We start from the raw sequence: 19094 nt of genomic DNA, 5'->3' as shown, positions 1-19094 counted from the left end.
TCTGTCTCTCTCTGTCTGACTGGTGAGCGCATGCGCCCTATGGCGAAAACCTCTCCAAAAAAAAAAAAATTATCTTTGATTTTACTCAGTTTAAGTATGATATCCTTTGGTGTAGTGGGGGGGGCATTTATTTATGTATTTGTTTTTTTTTAAATAATTATTTTTATTTAACTTTATTTATTATTTATTTTAATTTGACCATAGAGGGACAGAGTGAGGGAGAGAGAGAAAGAGAAAAAGTGAGAAAGCAAGCTGCCAGGTCTGGGACTCGAACTGCAGTCAACCATGTGGGAGTCCAGTGCCCTATTTATATGATCGCACAAGTGGGTGAGAGAGAGAGAGAAAGCTCTTTTGCCGGGGTCTCACCGCTGTGATCCCCTTCCCTCACCCCTCCAGCCCTGCGAGAGAACCTCACATTTTCAGGTTGACCCGGGGTCCACACTCGCGATTGGCCATCTGGCTTCTGACACCTCAGCACAGCATGTTAAGGACTACACCACCCAGGCTGGGCACTGTGCTTTTGTTTATTTATTTTATTTCGAAAATTTGTTGGCGTGTTCTGAGCTTTCCTGGAGCTGTGGTTTGGTGTCTAACCTAAATTCGAGGGAAATTTTTAGTCATTATTTCCCCAAGGATTTCCTCTGTTCCTTTCTCGCTCTTTTCCTGGCGTTTCCATTATGTGCACCTTTTGTCCCTTTTTTTCGGTCTTCGTCTCTGTTTTTCAGTTTGAAAGTTTCTGTTACGGTATCAAGCTCTCGGATTTTCTGCAGCCCAGTAATAAACTCATGAACGGCAGTCTTCCTGTCTGCTAAGAGCATTTTTGATTTCTAGCATTTCTTTTTTTCCTTCTTAGCATTTCCCCCTCTTTGTTACTATTGCCTGTGACTGCACCTTACCTACTTGTTCCTTAAGAGTTCTTAGCATATGGATCCTAGCTGTTTTAAACTCCTTTCCGATTCCAACGTTCCTGCCATCTCTGGGCCTGACTCTGACGCCTGCTCCATCCCCTTCAAACTGTGTCTTTTGCCTTTATTGCGCCCAGTACCCTGTGGGTGAGAGCAGGAGGCGATGTCCCGGGTAACTGAGCTGTTAGCACAGCACAGCACCTGGCAGGACGAGGGAAGCATGGAGAGGCCTGTAATGAGGTCTGGTCCCGCAGTGAGCCCGTGCACCTGAGCGGACCCTTTCCGGGGCTCCTAATCCTCCCCCTGCAGCTGTGGGTAGGACAGGATGGCTAAGTAGGACCAGAGTTGAGCTATGTTAAAATCCCAGTGGTTTAGGCTTCATGAAATATTTTTTCTTGATGTCAGGCCTTGTCAAGATGAATTTCCAAAGAGCAAGTTTCTTTCCTTCCCTTGCCAGAGGCATGAAGGGATTCTTCTATGATGAGAACCAGTTAGAGCTTCTTGAAGTGAAACTCATAAAACAGTGAGGCCCCCATTCCTCCAGCCTGGGTCACCTGGAGTTTTAAAACCTCAGACTTAGGATGAGCAGGTGGCGTGGTGGTTAAGGAGCTGGACACTCCCACATGGCCAACCATGGGTCGAGTCCCGGATCTGGCGGCTTGCTTTCTCTCTCTCTGTCTCTCTGGTCAAATTAAAAAAATAAATGAATGAATAAATAAAATGAAATAATTATTTTTTAAAAAAATCTCCCTGCCCATCAAGAATCTTGGTGCTGCTGGGAGTTGTTTGGAGGTTGATGGAGCCAGACTGGAGACCTGTAAGCAGAGCCGTCATGTTGCACAAACAAATTTACTATTCGGACAAATATGATGAGGAGGAGTTTGAGTATTGGCATGTCGTGTTGCCCAAGGACATAGCCAAGCTGGTTCCTAAAACGCATTTGATGTCTGAGTCTGAATGGAGGAATCTGGCGTTCAGCAGAGTCAGGGATGGGTCCATGACATGACCCATGAACCAGAACCTCACATCTTGCTGTTCCGGAGGCCACTGCCCAAGAAGCCCAACAAATGAAGCCGACAAGCCACTGCCTGTGTCCAGCTCTACACAGCTGTCCTCACTTTCTACATCTTTCTGATAACCTGATCATGTCGCCTTCCTGCTTCTCACTTCGATATTTAAAGGATATTCAATACACCGTTTGGATGTGCTGGTCATTGCTTTGCTTCTTGAGTAGAGCCCAAACCACAGGAGCCCAGCTAGAGGAGTGCTCTATGGGCCACCGAGTGTGACCCCAGGAGTCATGGTGCCATCTGTCTCCAGAAGAACATGCTTGACGGATGGAGGAAGCATCTGAGACTAAGACCATGGCTGTTCCAGGGATCATGTAAACTTGTTTTGTTTTTTTCCTACTGGGTGTTTTATGTATGGTGACTTGTGGGTTTAAATTTCAATGTATTGGAAACTTTTCATTTTATTCAAGAAATCTGTTCCATGTTCAAAACCTTGATTAAAGAGGAAGGTTTTATGATAAAAAATAAAAAATCTCAGACTTGACCTTCAGCAACATGTTGGTTCTGGTTCGGTCTTCTGCTCTGGGACATGGTGGTTCTCTGTAGCTGTCTGTTTCTCCAATTTCCGGTTTTCCCATTGACCTCAGTTATCTGGTGGATCTAAACAGAGTTGGGCATTTCCACTTTGTTCAACCTTTTATTCATTTAGACAGAGTGACACCAGCTAAGCGCCTTACATGCCAGACCTGTAACTGCCCAATGCTGTTAATATTCATAATGCAGTCTTAGTTTTCTTAATCCTTCTCCCACAAGTGATGATCCCTTTCCCACCAACATCTATATTAATCCCATGAAAGTTTGGAGCTGTTACTATTTCCAAAAAGTGATTTAAATGCTTTCCCCTATAGCCAAACATCTCACATATAGAAAAGAAGAACTTACCCAAAGGAAAAAATAGATACAAAACATAAAGTTCACACATAAATTCTGTATTTTGTAACCTAGTAGGGTCTCAAAAAATATTTGTTTTTAATTTCACTTGTTTCTTTTTTTTTAGGGAGGATTTTCCTACAGGATGTGGGTGTTCACCAGAGAGACACAGAGACGCAGAGACAGAAAGTAAGAAATCACTCCCTGGAGGAATGGCCACTCCGCAATCCCTTCTCCTTCAGTCTCCTCTTGGGATTTTGGGCATGCACGCACACGTGCCTGGCATGAGCTTTAAGCTGCCAGGCACTGGACTCAAAACACTGTCGACTACATGGGAATCCAGAGACGTAACCATTATGCCATCTGCTGGTCCCTGGTCTCAAAACATATTCAGGTAACCAATTTAGATACCCTAAATAGACAACCAAAATGAGTGATTTCTAGCTTCATTTTTAAATTTTAATGTGTAAAATTCAAAACTCTCCAATTTAACTCATTAAAATGTGTAAATTCTCCCAGCTCACATTCACTAAAAATTTACTAGCTCTCCTCCCCAGTCTGGATTCTTCTCAATAGTCTCCAACAAAAATACATACATTAGCAGTTAAGAGATATAACGTAAATTAACAACAGCTGTGCCTCACAAAAATCTTATGTCTTATTTTTTCCCAAGATTAATTTCAGTGTGATTCTTATATTCTTTTTACAATGATAAGTTTTGGAAAGAAACAAAATTTTTGCCAAAAAGAGAGTGATTGTAAAATATGTCCATGGTTGTTTCTATCGCTATAGAAACCACCACACTACCTGCTATTTAAAGAAACAGTCATCTTTGCATTTGTATCTGCCTGGAACGTGAATTGAATAACCTTTCCGTTACTGCGAATCCCTTAGGAAGAACTTCTTGTATCTAACCAACTCTAGTTTGAAGACTTTGGACCATTTTCGAAAGCACCAACTAGTAAATACTGACAACGTCACCACAGAGGAGTGTTATGGATAAGATTCTTTTTGGCAATACAGAAAAACTAAAACACGGGGAGCGTTTCCGATCTGTCTTACTTCCTTACCAAACTGTGGGAAAGACAGAGAAGGCTGCAGCGCCCGCTGGTCCTGCAGGCTCTGCGTGCCCAGAGCCCCCTGCCTCAGCCACTCACCAAATGTCCAGGGAGTGAGGCCCTCAGCGGATGCGGCCGGATGCTGCATTTCTTTGCATTCTTTGCGACTGGCTCCCAATTGTTTTTCTTGGCCAGAAATTTTAACTACTGTATTGTCAGGAAAGTCAAGAAATTTTTGTCTATGTTTTCCTCTCCGAAATGCATCAAGCCTTCCAACAAGCAGTATAACAAGTATGGGCTGCTTAATTCAGATTCACCATTAAAGTGTTGGCAACACGCACACCCACCTGCAGATGATGACAATATCCACAGAACATTTAGGAACTGAGTGGACGTCTCAGTCAGACTTTTCACTAGAAAATTTCTAAAATAAAACTCTTGGTATAAATAGGTATTTTCAATAGGTAACACATTCTTCTTTGTTATAAAATTCTAACAAAACACTATTAGATATTACAATGGCAAAAGAATCCAAGAAGCTAATTCATGAAAGAAGACACAGAAATAACCAATCAAAAACCAAAAGCTTTGGGACCAGCAGATGGCGTAATGGCTACATCGCTGGGTTCCCACGTAGTTGACCACAATTTGAGTCCCACACCTGAGGACTTAAACTCGTGCCAGGCCCATGTACATGCATGCCTAAGATCCCAAGGAGAATGGAGGAGAAGGGATTGCAGTGTGGCCCTCCCCCCAAGGAAAGGGTGATTTCTCGCTTCTATCTCTCTGTCTCTCCCTCTGTCTTTCTGGCGAGCGCATGCACCCTATAGCAAAAACCTCTCAAAAAAAAAAAAAAAAAGCTTTAACTTTGTTAATAATGAAAGAAAAAAGTAATTAAGATAATATAAAAGTTCTGTAATTCAGAAATTTTACTTGTAAGATAAAATACCCCCAAATATTGAGACACACAGAAAGATTCGTGTACTGAATTTTTTTTTTTGAGAGGTTTTTCGCTACACGGCGCGTGCACTCACCAGACAGAGAGAGACATAGAGACAGAGAGCAGCGAGAAATCACCCCCCCCAGGGGGATGGCCACGCCTCATCCCCTTCTTCTCCATTCTCCGCTCAGGATCTTGGGCACACACGCACATGCGCCTGGCGTGAGTTTTAAGCCACCAGGTCCGGGACACAAATCACGGTTGACTACGTGGGAGTCCAGCGACATAGCCATTACGCTAACTGCTGGTTCCCTCGTGTACTGAATTCTCATTGTAGAATTATTTCCAATAGCAATAGGGAGGAAACATTTTAAATGTACAGATAACGGAACAGTAAATTATATTATGGCATACTCATGCATAAAACAGAATTATGTTTCCTTGAAAGTTAATTTATGAGTAATTATGATTCACGTGGAAAACTTCTAATATGCAATGTTGTGATCGAGGTGGGGTGATCAAGAGTGTGCTAGAGCTATCAGTATAGAAATAAAAAAGATGTAACACGGGGGGCGATAAAGTAAAACATCACTATCACCAATGATAAGACCATTGTTGTTGGGCATTTTCTTTTTCAGATGTTTCTGAGTATTACAAATTTTCTTCAAAGATTATATGTACATATATTTTATTTTACTTTTTCAGTTTTTGCTGTAGTACACGTGTGTTTGCCAGAGAGAGAGAGAGAGAGAGAAGGAAAGTGAGAAACTACACCTCAGGGGGAATGGGCACTCCACAATGCCTTCTCTTTCATCCTCCTTTTGGGATTTTTGGCACAAATGCACACAGCATTTTTTCTTTTTTTTGGGAGAGGTTTTTGCTATAGGGCACGTGCGCTTGCCAGACAGACAGAGACAGACAGAGATACAGAAAGCAAGAAATCACCCCCCAGGGGGGGATGGCCATGTCGCAATCCCTTCTCCTCCACTCTCCTCTCGGGATCCTGGGCACGCATGCACACGTCTGGTGTGAGTTTAAGCCACCGGGTCTGGGATGCAAACCACAGTCGACTACGAGGGGGTCCAGCAACATAGCCATTACGCTAACTGCTGCTACCCACAGCATGTTTTTTCAAGCCACTAGGTCCAGGACTCAAACCATGCAGTCAGCCATGTGGGACTCAGTTACCTTAATCACCACACCACTGGCTGGCTCTGTTTTGGAGATAAAATCTACTTTAAAAAGTAAGTTGTGGCTTCTGGTTCAGGGTAACAAAATAAATACAAGTTTTTATTCTTACCTCAAGATCCCCATAAAGGGACAATAAAGAGTAAAATGGGCCAATAAACCCAGCACACAAAGAGGAACACGGGCTTTCAGCCAACAGAATTTGTAAAAATTCAGTAATGAAGGTGGAGAAACTGATGAGGAAACCCATCCTAGACTTTCTAAGGGAGACAGGCTGAGAAACAGAGAGCTCCAGTCCAGAAGCAGCAGCCCTGGCTTCGTTTCCTTTGGGGCCCATGTAGTTCCATCTACCCCTGCTGTGCGACCAGACCCAGTCGTGCCGGGGTGCAGGGAACGAGTCCTGTCTAAGGAAGTGGAAGGGTCTTGGGACAGAGGGAGACAGCTGGTATTTCCCCCGAGGCAGAATTGTTGCCTTTCTGCTGTTTAGGGAAATTCCCGTTCTCTGTTCCCTTATTCTAAAGTAAAGTCTGCGGGTTGACAAACTCCATCTGTAAATCTGGCATTGCCAGTCATTCTCAATATGGAAGCATAAGCAAGAATTGCTAGAAATTAAAGAAAAACCTGCGGCAAGAGAAAAATCAGCACGAACAGATTTGAAAATGACACAACAGCACAATTTTCAAGGAATTGAAGAGAACTAAAAAAAAAAAAAAAAAAAAAAAGAGGATTTTGACCCACAGTCTCACAGAAGTTTGAAAAATTATTGCAATTCCAAAACAATAACAGGTTGTTGTAGAAAGAAACCGCTTAAAATCCACCTATCATACAAAGACATCAATGGGAGGACCAGGAGGTGATGTAATGGTTACGTTGCTGGACTCTCACATAGTCAACTGCGGTTCAAGTCCCAGACCTGGAGGCTTAAAACTCACACCAGGCGTGTGTGCGTGTGTGCCCAAAATCCCAAGAGAATGGAAGAAAAGGGACTGTGGCATGGTCATCCCCCTGGGAGGGGATTTCTTGCTTTTTGTCTCTGTCTCTCTCTGTCCCTTTAGTGAACACACTCACCCTATAGCAAAAATATCTCAACATTTTTTTTTAAAAGACATGCACAAGCAATAGCTGAAATGTCTTAAAAAAATAATGATTTAATTATATGACATACAAATACAAGAACAATTCATAACAGGAAACCAATTAGAAAACCATAAAATGGGTCTAGTGAAAGAGAAACCAAACACAAAAGGAAGTGTAATGGGGAACTATTGTTTTATATTTTAAAAATTTCTACACTGCTTGAGTTTTTAAACCATGCATTTACATTACTTTGTTACAGATTAATAATCATGTTGACATAGCAGGAAAACAATGTGTTCCAAAATGTTCCTTCTCACAATAACCAGATTTCTAGAGAAAAGTCAGATTTCTAAATTCACACTTTCTTTAACTCATGCTAATTCTGAATAGTGAACATAGAAATGGAAAGGGAACTCCTAATTTATTAACTGGAATGATTTATTTTGTTGTTGTTGAATTTCTATAGTGAAATATGGACTCTATATGAGTTAAAGATTGAGAGGAAATTTGGATTTTCTTTTCTTTTTTTGGAGAGATTTTTGCTATAGGGCACGTGCACTTGCCAGACAGACAGAGACAGAGAGACAGAAAGTAAGAAATCACCCCCCAGGGGGGATGGTCACGCCACAATCCCTTCTCCTCCATTCTCCTCTCGGGATCTTGGGCACGCACGCACATACGCCCGGCGTGAATTTTAAGCCCCCCGGTCCGGGACGCGAACCGCGGTTGACTACGTGGAAGTCCAGTGACATAGCCATTACTGCTGGTTCCCAGGAAATTTGGAATTTTAAGTTCAGAATCTGACAGAACTTTTCCAGAAAGTATTTTGACAATATATATTAAAAGTTTGATACAAGTAATACCTAATAGTCGGTAGACTCTACCTAGAAATACTAAAAGTGAAGAATTGAAATTTGTATTTAAGATTGTTGAATACAGTATCATTTCTAATAGTAATGAAGGAATTTACATGTCTAGCATGAGAAAAATGTCTTAAATAGATTCTGAATAGAAAGGTGATTCTCAAATCATGCAACTTATCCAAGCATGGTTAAAATGCTAATTTTTTTCATCCTTTTTTATTATTTCAATTTATTTTATACATTCAATCATGTTACTTAGCTTGTGAAGTGAAAATTCCAACATGTATACATTTTGCATGGGTCCAGTTGACAATACTATAATGTTATACCTCAACAAATAATGACCCATTTCTTTGTGGATTTTTTTTGCTGTTACTTTTCCAATTCTCTGAAGCATGATGTTAGGTGGTCAATTTGCCTTCTTTCCATCTTCTTCTTATGTGCACAATTATTATGAACTTCCCTCTTATGACTGATTTCTCAGTGTCCCAAAGATTATGCGGACTCACGTCCTCATTGCCATTGGCTTCCGTGAATCTTTTGATTTCAGTCTTTATTTCTTCAGTAGTTGTGAAGTCATTCAGGAGCAGATTATTTAGTTTCTATGTATTTGTGTGTCTTTGAGGATTTCTCTTGAAATTAAAATAAAGTTTAATTCCATCATGGTTGGAGAAGATGCTGGGCCCTTGAATCTGTAGAGACTTGCCTTTTTTTTGCTCTACCATGTGGTCAATCTTCGAAAAAGTTCCATGTGGGTTTGAAAAAACCATGTATCTCTTGGTTTGGGGGTGAAAAGCCCATAGATGTCTATTAAGTTCATTTGATTTATGGTATCATTTAGATCCTTTATCTCTTTACTTAGTTTTTGTCCAGATGATCTGTCCAGAGGAGAGAGTGGGATCTTGAAGTCTCCAACAATTAGTGTGTTGAAGTCTATCTCTCCTTTTAGATCTAGCAGTCTTTCCTTCACGTATTTGGGTGCTCCTGGATTAGGTGCATAGATATTTATAAGCGTTATATCTTCTTGATGGATTAACTCTTTTATTACAATATAGTGCCCTCTTTGTCTCTTCAAACAGTTTTGGTTTTAAAGTCTGTTTTGTCAGAAATTAGTATCGTGACTCCAGCTCTTTTTTGGTTCCCATTTGCATGGAATATCTTTTTCCAGCTCTTCACTTTTAGGTTACGTATGTCTTTATCCATGAGATGTGTTTCTTGTAGGCAACAGATAGAGGGTTTCTGTTTCCTTATCCATTCAGACAGTCTGTCTCTTGATTTGAGAATTTAATCCATTAACATTCAACATTATTATCAATATTTCCAGACTTGACCCTACCTTTAAGTTGGCCATTCTCTTGGTTATATTTCATTCTCTTATCCCTGGCTATTCATTGTTTAGTTTTCCTGGAACAGCACTCTGTTCAGAGTTTCTCGAAGAGCTGGTCTGGTGTTGGCAAAGTCTTTCAGGTTTTGTTTGTTTGAGAAGATTTTAATCGTTTTTTCCAATATGAAGGATAATCTTGCAGGATACAATAATCTTGGTAGAAGTTGTTTCTCTCTTAGCACTTTCAATACATCTTCCCATTCTTTCCTTGCTTGCATTGTTTCCATCGAAAGGTCTGGTGTTAGCTTGATGGGATGACCTCACTTGTCGTTTTCCTCTTGTCAATTTTAGTATCATGTCTTTGTCTGTGGTCTTGGCCAGTCTAGCTAAGATGTGTCTTGGGGAAGATCTTCTTGGGTTGATTCTATTTGGGGTCTTTTGTATTTCTTGGGTCTGGATGTGTGAGTGTTTCTCTAGACTTGGGAAGTTTTCTTCCAGGGTTTCATGGAATAGATTTTCCATGCCCTTATCAGTTTCTTAAAATTCTGGGATACCAATTATTTAAATGTTTGGACATTTAATAGACTCTAGTATTTTGCATATATTATCCTCATTTCTTTTTTGTTATTTTTGCTATCTTTTTGGTGTTTTTTTCTAGGTCAGGGTTTTCATCTTCTACATCAGAGATTCGATCTTCAGCATGATCTAGTTGACTTTTAATACTTTCTAGAGAGTTTTTGATTTTCTGTATTATAGACTTCATCTCTAATAGTTCCATCAGATTTTTTTTTTAGTGTTCATTTCTTCTTTCATATTGTGGAAGGACTTCCTAATCTCTTGTAGTTCGATGTTTCTTTTCTGTTCCAGCTCATAGAGTTTTGTCACCATGAATGTTCTAAATTCTTTCTCTGACATTTTGGTTACTTCCTCTGTTTTTTTCAAGAGACAGAAGGGAGTTATTGTGTTCTTTTGATGTAGACATATTTCCTGGCTTATTCAGACTTGAGGCTTGTCTTCTACTTCTAGTCATTGGGAGATGTATTCACTTTTGGATACCTTTTTGGAGAATGTTTCTTTGACTTGGAACAAGTGTGCTTCCCTTTTGCTGTGGTCAGTTGTGTGCCAAAGTCTCTCTTCTGCTTGTTTGGCAATGTGCTCTCCACAAGAGGAGCCTTCTATTCAGGTGTCTGAAGAACAGGATCTCCTTTTTCGCAGGTGGTTCAGTAAGAGGAGGATCCAAGGGAGCCTCACAGACTAGGGCATTTTAAAAGTGTGATTATAGACCTGTCTTGTCCCTTCAGAAGGATGAACAATGAGGAAGAAATGACAATATAAGTGGGAAACAAAAAGAATATAAAGAATAAAAATTTCAGCAGGGGGTTGGAGATGAAACTGGGTTCTGTTAGAGAGGTGGAAGCTGCCTGTGGGTTAAGGAAGAAGAGATTAACAAAGGAAAGAAGGAGATAAAGAGGAAAAAAGAAAAGAAAACAGAACAAAACAAAAAAACTGCCTTCTTTACAGAGAAGGGGAGTTCTGGGATTCAGAGCTGGGCTGTGGCCAGTGACTGGCCCTGCCTCAGGGTCCCCAGTTTCACCAGGAGGTTGGAGATGAAACTGGGTTGTGTTGGAGAGCTAAAATGCTAAATTAATCCTTTTAGTTAGGCTTTAATTTTGGAAAGGCAGTACAAAGTTATGAATATAAGCTCTTGCACAGGACTATCTGGGTTCAAATCCCAACTCTACCACTTATGATAGATTAACAAATTATGCAACTGTCAGGAAGTTATCTAACCTTGACATGCTTCAATTTCCTCATCTTTGAAACAACACTATTAGTTGTTCTACTTTATTGAGTATGTGAGAGTACTAGGTAAAAATATACATAGTCCTGGCACATAGTGATAATAAACATTAACCATTATTATTTCATAATTATTAAAAATCAATATTAAAAGGACTTAGCAAGCACTGACCAACTTTCAACTGAAAATATATTGTACCACTAATTATATATAATTGCAGAGAAGCTGATAGTTGAAAGAATAAGGAGTTCAAAATAAAATATTGTGAAAAAATATACGTTCATCACAGGTTTATTGGAAAGATTAAAGAAAAATGCATTTAATGCTTATATATGGGAACCAAAATATCACAGAATTCAAATTAAAGGCATGTTATTATTATTAATTTTCAGAAATATCAGCAAAATATACTATATATGTGTGTATGTATATATATATAGAGAGAGAGAGAATGTATTTAATATATTTTTATTTTCAGATTACCTTCACATTTTATATAAAGTCCCCATCATCTTGCATACAATCTATTTTTAACAGAAAATTTTACATATTTTTTGTCTGTTAAATGTTTCTTCCCTTTGCACCTCACACCCACCCTCTTCCACCCACTCTCTACCCAGCCACTCTCCTCCCTTGGAGTCTCTGGTATCTACACTTATCCTCTCTACTATCATATCTTCAGATATTTCCATTTCTGTTATAGAGAGCAGATATTCTGTAGAAATTGGGTGAGGATATCCAGTGTGTATCTTTTTTGGTTTTCTTTCTTTAAGGTTTTGCCATAAGGTGTGTGCACTCACTAGAGAGACACAGACAGAGGGAAAGTAAGAAATCACCCACAGAAGGGATGGCCACACTGCGATTCCTTATTCTCCAGTCTCCTTTTGGGATTTTGGGCATGTACACACATGGGCACATGCCCAGCATGATCTTCAAGCTGTTAGGTCTGGAATTTGAATTGTGGTTGACATAGTTAACCACCCCTTAATCACACCTTAACCACTACACCTGCTGTCCCCACAGTGTGTATCTATCAATGCCTGGCTCACTTCACTCAACAGTAAGTCTTCTATATTCATCCACTTTGAATCCAATGTCTTAGTGTTTCTTATAGCTGAGTAATACTTCATAGTTTACATATGCCAGTTGTTCAACCCAGTTATCAACTTCTGTTGGTTCCATGTTTTAGTAATTGTGAATAATGCTGCAATAAACGTGGATATGCAAGTGTTTTTCCATCTGAGTGTTCTCCTATCCTTTGGGTAAATACCAAGGAGTGAGATTACTGGCTCATACGGTAGATCTATATGAAGTCTCTGAGGCCCCTCCATATTGTTTTCCACAGAGGCTCTACTGATTTGCATTCATTCCCACCAACAGTGTGAGGGGGCTCCCTTTTCACTACAGTCTCACCAGCACTTGCTGTTTTTTTTTTGTTTGTTTGTTTGTTTGTTTTTTATCCTAGGCATTCTAACTGGGGTTAAATATATTTATTTTTATCATGGTAACTTTCAAATACTAGATACAATACAAAAACAGAATGAGGAAATAAACACCCATGCATTTAATTCTATGCTTTAATAGTTGTCTACCAAAGGCCAGCTTGTTTCATTTATACCTGCTCTCCCCTAAAATGTATACACAGAATAATTTTGAAGTAAATTCTAGGTAGCAATTACTTTATAAACATGTCACTGTGTATTTCTAAAAGTTGAATTCTTTTATCATTGACATAATCAAAATATTAGAATTACATTTACACACATTTTAAATCTAATGAGCCACAAGAAAGATCCATACATTGGAATTTTACTATCCCTAGTCTCACTCAATGTATATGCTCCCACTCCCTCTTCTCCTTTCTCTGCTATTTGTTCGTGGAGGAACTGAGTATTCATTGAAAAGTTTCCCACAGTCTTTATTTTGCTGTGTCCGTGGTGTTTGAGTCCTGGACCTGGGGACTTGAGAGATGCACAAGGCACACATGTGCGCATGCCCAAAATCCTGGCAGGAGGCAGACACAGAGGGGAAAAGCTGTAGTGTGAACGTGGCTTATAGGAGGGGTGTTTTCTTGCTTCTCTCTTTTTCTCTCTCTCTGGCAAGAACACATATCCTTTGGCAAACTTAAAAAAAAAAAAAGTTCAATCTCAGAATAATTCAGAATGAATCCTGTAAGTGGTGATGAACGTGGAATCAGTTTTGTCTGTTTTTTCCTATGATTAGCCAGTTAGCCCAGCACTACTCATTAAAAGTCCAAGTCTCCCTGGATGTTGTTTGTTCTTCCAGATAAGTTGTATAATCAACATGCCAAGCTCCAGACAGGAGCATTCCGTACGTGATACAGGTGGTGTTTAAATCGGCGGGGACAGTTTCAGGGTGTTGGTGAACTGTTACTGTTGTGACACTCACAGGGCTGGAAACTCAACAGGAATGCTAGGATCACGTCTCTGCCCCGGGAGTGCCAATGTGCTCTCATTTTTTTTTTTTTATTTAAGGAATTATTTAATTTAATTTTATTTATTTATTCATTTATTTTAATCTGGCCGGAGAGGGTAGAGTGTGTATGTGAGAGAGCGAGAGAGAGGTAAAGTGAGAAAGCAAGCCGCCAGGTCGAGGACTCGAATGTGATCCACCATGTGGGAGTCCAGCGCCCCTAACCACCATGCCACTTGCTGGGCCCTTTCCAACTTTTCTTTTTAATTTTTGTTTTTTAAGAGTTTTTTGTTTTTTGTTTTTGCTATAGGGCGCGTGTGCTCGCCAGACAGACAGAGACAGAGAGACAGAAAGTGAGAAATCACCCCCCGGGGGGATGGCCATGCCACAATCTCTTCTCTGTTCTCCTCTCGGGATCTTGGGCACGCACGCACACGCGCCCGGCATGAGTTTTAAGCCACCGGGTCCGGGACACGAACCACGGTCGACTACATGGGAGTCCAGCGACATAGTTGTTACATTAACTGCTGCTCCCTTTTATTTTATTTTATTTTTTCTTTGAGAGAGAATTTTGATATAGGATTCCTGTGGTTGCTGGAGAGACAAAAACAGAAAGCAAGAAATCACTCCCCAGGGGAGATGATCACGTTGTCGCAATCCCTTCTCCTTTCTTCTCTTCTTGGGATCACAGCTGGGTGAGTTTCAAGTCTGCAGGTCCAGGACTTGAAATGCGACCGACTACGTGGGAGTCCAGTGACATAATCATTACGCCATCTGCGGGTCCTGCTCCAATTTCTCCATAGTGCCCACAATAGGAGGACACTAAAGAAACCACAAGCAAAATTAAATTTTGCCAAAATCCCAGGATACAAACCCATCAGGTATAGAAGGGTGAATTTTAAACTGAGAGACAGAGTATGCTAACTGGCTGCTGACAGTCTCTTGCTGTTCCCGGAAGTGCTGCCACCAACACCACTACATATAAGCCGTTGGATATCTGTGCCATAGTTTTTGAGATGGACTCCTGGAAGTGAGGCTGCAGGTCCGAGGACAAGCCCAGAGTATTGCCGAATTCTCCAACAGGAATGTTCCTCAGTTTACGGCCCCATGGCTCTTCATGACAGGGCCGGTATTTTCTGAGCCTCATCAACGCACAACGTGAAACTTTTTTTTTTTTCTTCCAATTTGACTGGTAAGAAACAGTATCTCAATTCAGTTTTAAATAGCATATTCTCTCATTATGAGAGAGTTGTGAATATTTTCATATATATATATAGGCTATTTGCATTTTTTCTATAAATTGTTCATATATATATATATTGGGAATAGTCTTAAAAAGTTTGTTCGATGGTGCTTGTGCTTGCCGGAGAGGACGGAGATGCAGAGACAGAGGGGAAGCGAGAATGCACTCCAAACAGGGAGTCAGGCCACGATCCCTTGTTTTCCCTTTTGTGATCTCGGGCATGGCATGCTCATGTACCTGCCATGGTTTTCAAGCTGCTGGGTTCAGTACTTGAACCACGCTACTCACCATGTGGGATCCAGTAGCTTTAACCCTCACGCCACTGGCTGGCCCAGGATAGTAACTCTTTCAACTAATCATTTTATTTTCAAATACTTTTACTAATTACTAATTTGTGTTATTATTAGTTTTTAATTTAATTGTTGGGGCTGGCAGGTGGTGTGGTGGTTAGGGGTGCTCGACTCCCACATGGCTGACTGCAGTTCGAGTCTTAAAACTAGCGGCTTGATTTCTCACTTTTCCTCTCTTTCTTGCTCGCTCTGTCCCTCTCTGGTAAAATAAAATATGTATATATATAAATAAATAAATAAAGTTAAATAAAATATTTAAAAAGTTTTATTTATTTCAGTGCAATAGTTTTTTAGCTCACCTATTTTTTCCATGAGAAAGAAAAAGAGAGAGAGTCCCGACAGGCTCCTTTTGCTCTACCTTGCCCCACTCAGTTGGCCCAGATCAGCGCATGCACTCTCGTGTCCAGAGTGCTCAAGGAGGCTGCTGCACTGCAAACCCAGACCTCGCCTGTGTGGGTTGTTTTATCACTGCAGCACTGCCTGGACCTATGAAACTCATTTCCTAAGGTGGTTAAGTTTTCAATATTTTTCTTATTGTATCTGGATTTGACTAATAATTAGGAAATGTTCCTTACTCCCATGTTAGAAGAAAATTACATTTTCCTATTGTTATATTTCATTCTTTGTATTTAGAGCTCTAAACCAGTTGGAATTTATTCTGTCTACAGTACCAAAAAAGAACACAATTATGATTACCTAGTTACCCCACACCACATCTCCTTCCCACTGTTTCAATTCTAGATTTACTAACCGGAACACTGGTTAACCATAGGAGAAACAGAGAAAACGGATTCCATTTCTGGAGCCATTCACAGGATAAATTCCAAACCGTCCTGAGATTTAATTATTAAAAAAAAAAAAAAACAACTTTAACTAAAAGAAAAAATAGGATGCCAACATTTAATACAGATAGTAACTACAGGAATTGCCATATACAAGATCTATTTATGGATTTCTTAACCTATTATATTGGTCTGGCTTCTATTTGTACACAATGGCAAAGGAATTTGGATAAAGAAACTCCAGAAAATGTTTTTAATGTATAAAGGAAGATGACTTCCTGACTTTTCATGTACCCTGATTATTGGCTCTTTCAAATGAATTTTATAATTGTCAATCTCCAAAGAAAAACAGCAATACTTGTTTGGAAGAGATTTAATTTATTTTTTAGAATTATTTAATTTTATTTATTTATTTATTTAATTTTAACTTAACCAGAGAGGTAAAGTGAGAGAGAAAGAGGGAAAGTGAGAAAGCAAGCTGCCAGGTCTGGGACTCGAACCTCAGTTGGCCGTGTGGGAGATCAGTGCCCTTAACCACCACACCACACCACCTGCTGGCCCCAAGATTTAATGTCATAAATCAACTGAGGGAAGCTTAAACTCTAAGGGACACTGTCTCCCTGAGAACATGATATGTGCTTGCATTTGTTTACACACACACACACGCACGCACACGCACACACAATTTGTTGAGCAAAAGCTTACATATAGATATGCTGTTTATTTTCCCACTGTAAATGAAGTGGTTTCATCTATATCTTCTTCTTGAAGGTTCATTTTATGATTTGATAATCCAATACCATCCTGGAATTTTATTGTTAGTAGTGTCCCTGTCAGTTCTTTCAGATTTTCACATACATAATCCTATTATCTGCAAATAGAGATTAACTCCTAATTCCTATAAATAATTATGTTTTTACTTGACTAATTTTGTAAACTAAAACTTGAAATAAAAGGTAAGAGAATTTACCTGCTTTGCACCTTTTCTCCATACCCTTACCAACACATCTTGTCTTTTTGATAAAAAGCACCCTAGCTGTGTGAGGTGGTACTTCATTGTAGGTTTGAGTTACATTTTACTGATGCTGAACACCTTCATATCTCTGTTAGCCATTTGTATGTCTAGAAAATGTGTATCAAGGTAGTTTATTAATCTCTTAATCACACTGATTTTGCTTTTGCTATTGAATTGTAACTTCTTTACATAATTTTGATATTAACTTTTTACCAGATATATGATTTGCAAATAGTTTCTCCTGCTCTGTAGTTAGCCTTTTTTTTTGTTGGTTATCTCCTTTGATATGCAGAAACTTTTTGGTTTGATATAGTCCTACTTACTTATCTCTGTTTTGGTTGCTAGTGGTTTTTGTTTTTTTTTTTGAGAGAGATTTTTCACTATAGGGCGCATGCACTCGCCAGACAGACAGACAGAGAGACAGAAAGCGAGAAATCACTCCCCAGGGGAGATGGCCACGCCGCAATCCCTTCTCCTCCATTCTCCTCTCAGGATCTTGGGCACGCACGCACACGTGCCCGGCGTGGGTTTTAAGCCACTGGGTCCGGGACGCGAACCGCGGTCGACTACTTGGGGAGTCCAGCGACATATAGCCATTACGCTAAATGCTGGTCCCGTTGCTAGTGTTTTTAGTGTTACACACACACACACAAAATCAGTGTTCTAAATGTCTGTTTTTATGCAGTAGAACACTTTATTATTATAGCTTTGTAATAGTTTGAAATCAGGGAATGTGATACCTCCAGCTTCTCTTGAATTTGGTTTGAATATTCAGAGACTACTTTGGTCCCATAGAGACTTCAAAATTGTTTTTCCTATTTCTGTGAAAAATGCCACTGATATTTTGATAGGAATTGCACTGAATCTGTAGATGTCTTTGGGTAGTAGGCAATTTTTAACCACGTTAATTTTTCTAATTCACATAAGGGTTTTTCTATCTAGCCACATGGGAAGATGCTCCAGCCCCCTTACCCACCTCCATTTGCTAGCTTTCCCCTGCCTCAACACTGCAAGCCCATCTCTTGTACTTCTCCATTCCCTTGGAATTTTGGGCAAACTTGCACTTGCTCCTGATGTGCTTTTCTTTTTCCTTTTAAGAGGTTTTTGCCTTAGGGTGCATGTGCTCGCTAGAGAGACAGACAGACAGTGGAAGGGAGAAATCAACCCCCAAGGGGGTTGACCAATGCCACAGTTCCTTCTCCATCATTCTCCTCCTGAGATCTTGGCCATGGACGCACATGCAGCCAGCATGAGTTTCAAGCCACCGGGTCTGGGAATTCACAGTCAACCATGTGGGAGTCCAGAGACATAACCCCTATGCTATCTGCTGGCCCCTCTCAATGTGCTTTTCAAGCTTCTAGGACCAGGATTCAAACTGTGTCTGGCTATGTGGGGTCTTGCCACTTAATCATCAGAGTCAGAACCTAACAAATCTTTCTACACGCATGCACACACACGAAAAACTGGTTATTTCTCTGGAGAACCCTTATACCAGGTAACTGGTTTTGTTGATTTATTTATTTTTAGGATTTTTGCCCTATAGCACGTGTGTTCACTGAAGAGACAGTGAGAGGGAAAGTGAGCATCAGCCCCAGGAAGGATGACCACACAACAATCCCTTCTCCTTATCATCCTATTGGAATTTTGGACATGCAGGCATACATGCCTGGAGTGATTTTCAAGCTGGAGGGTCTGGAGCTGGAACTGCGGTCGGCCATGTGAGAGTCCAACCCCTTAATCACCACACCATCTGCTAGCCCCTGTTGATTTAGTTTTTAGTTTATTTGCATATTTGCACGTGAGACAGAAAAAGAGACAAGCACAGTCAAAAGAGCATCACGCTCAATCCTCCCAGACCCCCAGCCAGCCAGGATCCAGAGCACACACGTGCACACCCAGTTTATACAGCTGCTATGCGGGAACCAAATTCTGGTCTTCCATGTGACTTCCAGCCCTGCAGAGCTCTGCGTGAGCTCTGCACTATAGCACCAGGGCACTTAAAAAATGTGTTTGGTAGGTCAGTTTTACATTCCAGGTGTGAGAGACTGTTTTGTAATTTTTTGTTTTAATCATGATATGGCCAGATGTTATTTATATTATTTAACTTGCACACACACACACACACACACACACACACACAATCTTATTGTTTAGGATTTTATAACTTTACCATTT

At 40.2% G+C, this 19094-nt stretch overlaps 1 pseudogene; it reads left to right on the top strand.

Annotated features, from left to right (window-relative positions):
* Positions 1-1737: 1737 nt before the first annotated feature.
* Positions 1738-1976, top strand: LOC102478731 (cyclin-dependent kinases regulatory subunit 1 pseudogene; annotated as a pseudogene).
* The last annotated feature ends 17118 nt before the right edge of the window (positions 1977-19094 follow it).

This window comes from Tupaia chinensis, unplaced genomic scaffold (assembly GCF_000334495.1).
Source record: "Tupaia chinensis unplaced genomic scaffold, TupChi_1.0 Scaffold143697_1, whole genome shotgun sequence".
Classification (NCBI taxonomy): domain Eukaryota; kingdom Metazoa; phylum Chordata; class Mammalia; order Scandentia; family Tupaiidae; genus Tupaia; species Tupaia belangeri.
The sequence above is the reverse complement of the archived record's forward strand: the minus strand, read 5'-3'. Positions and strand labels throughout refer to the sequence as shown.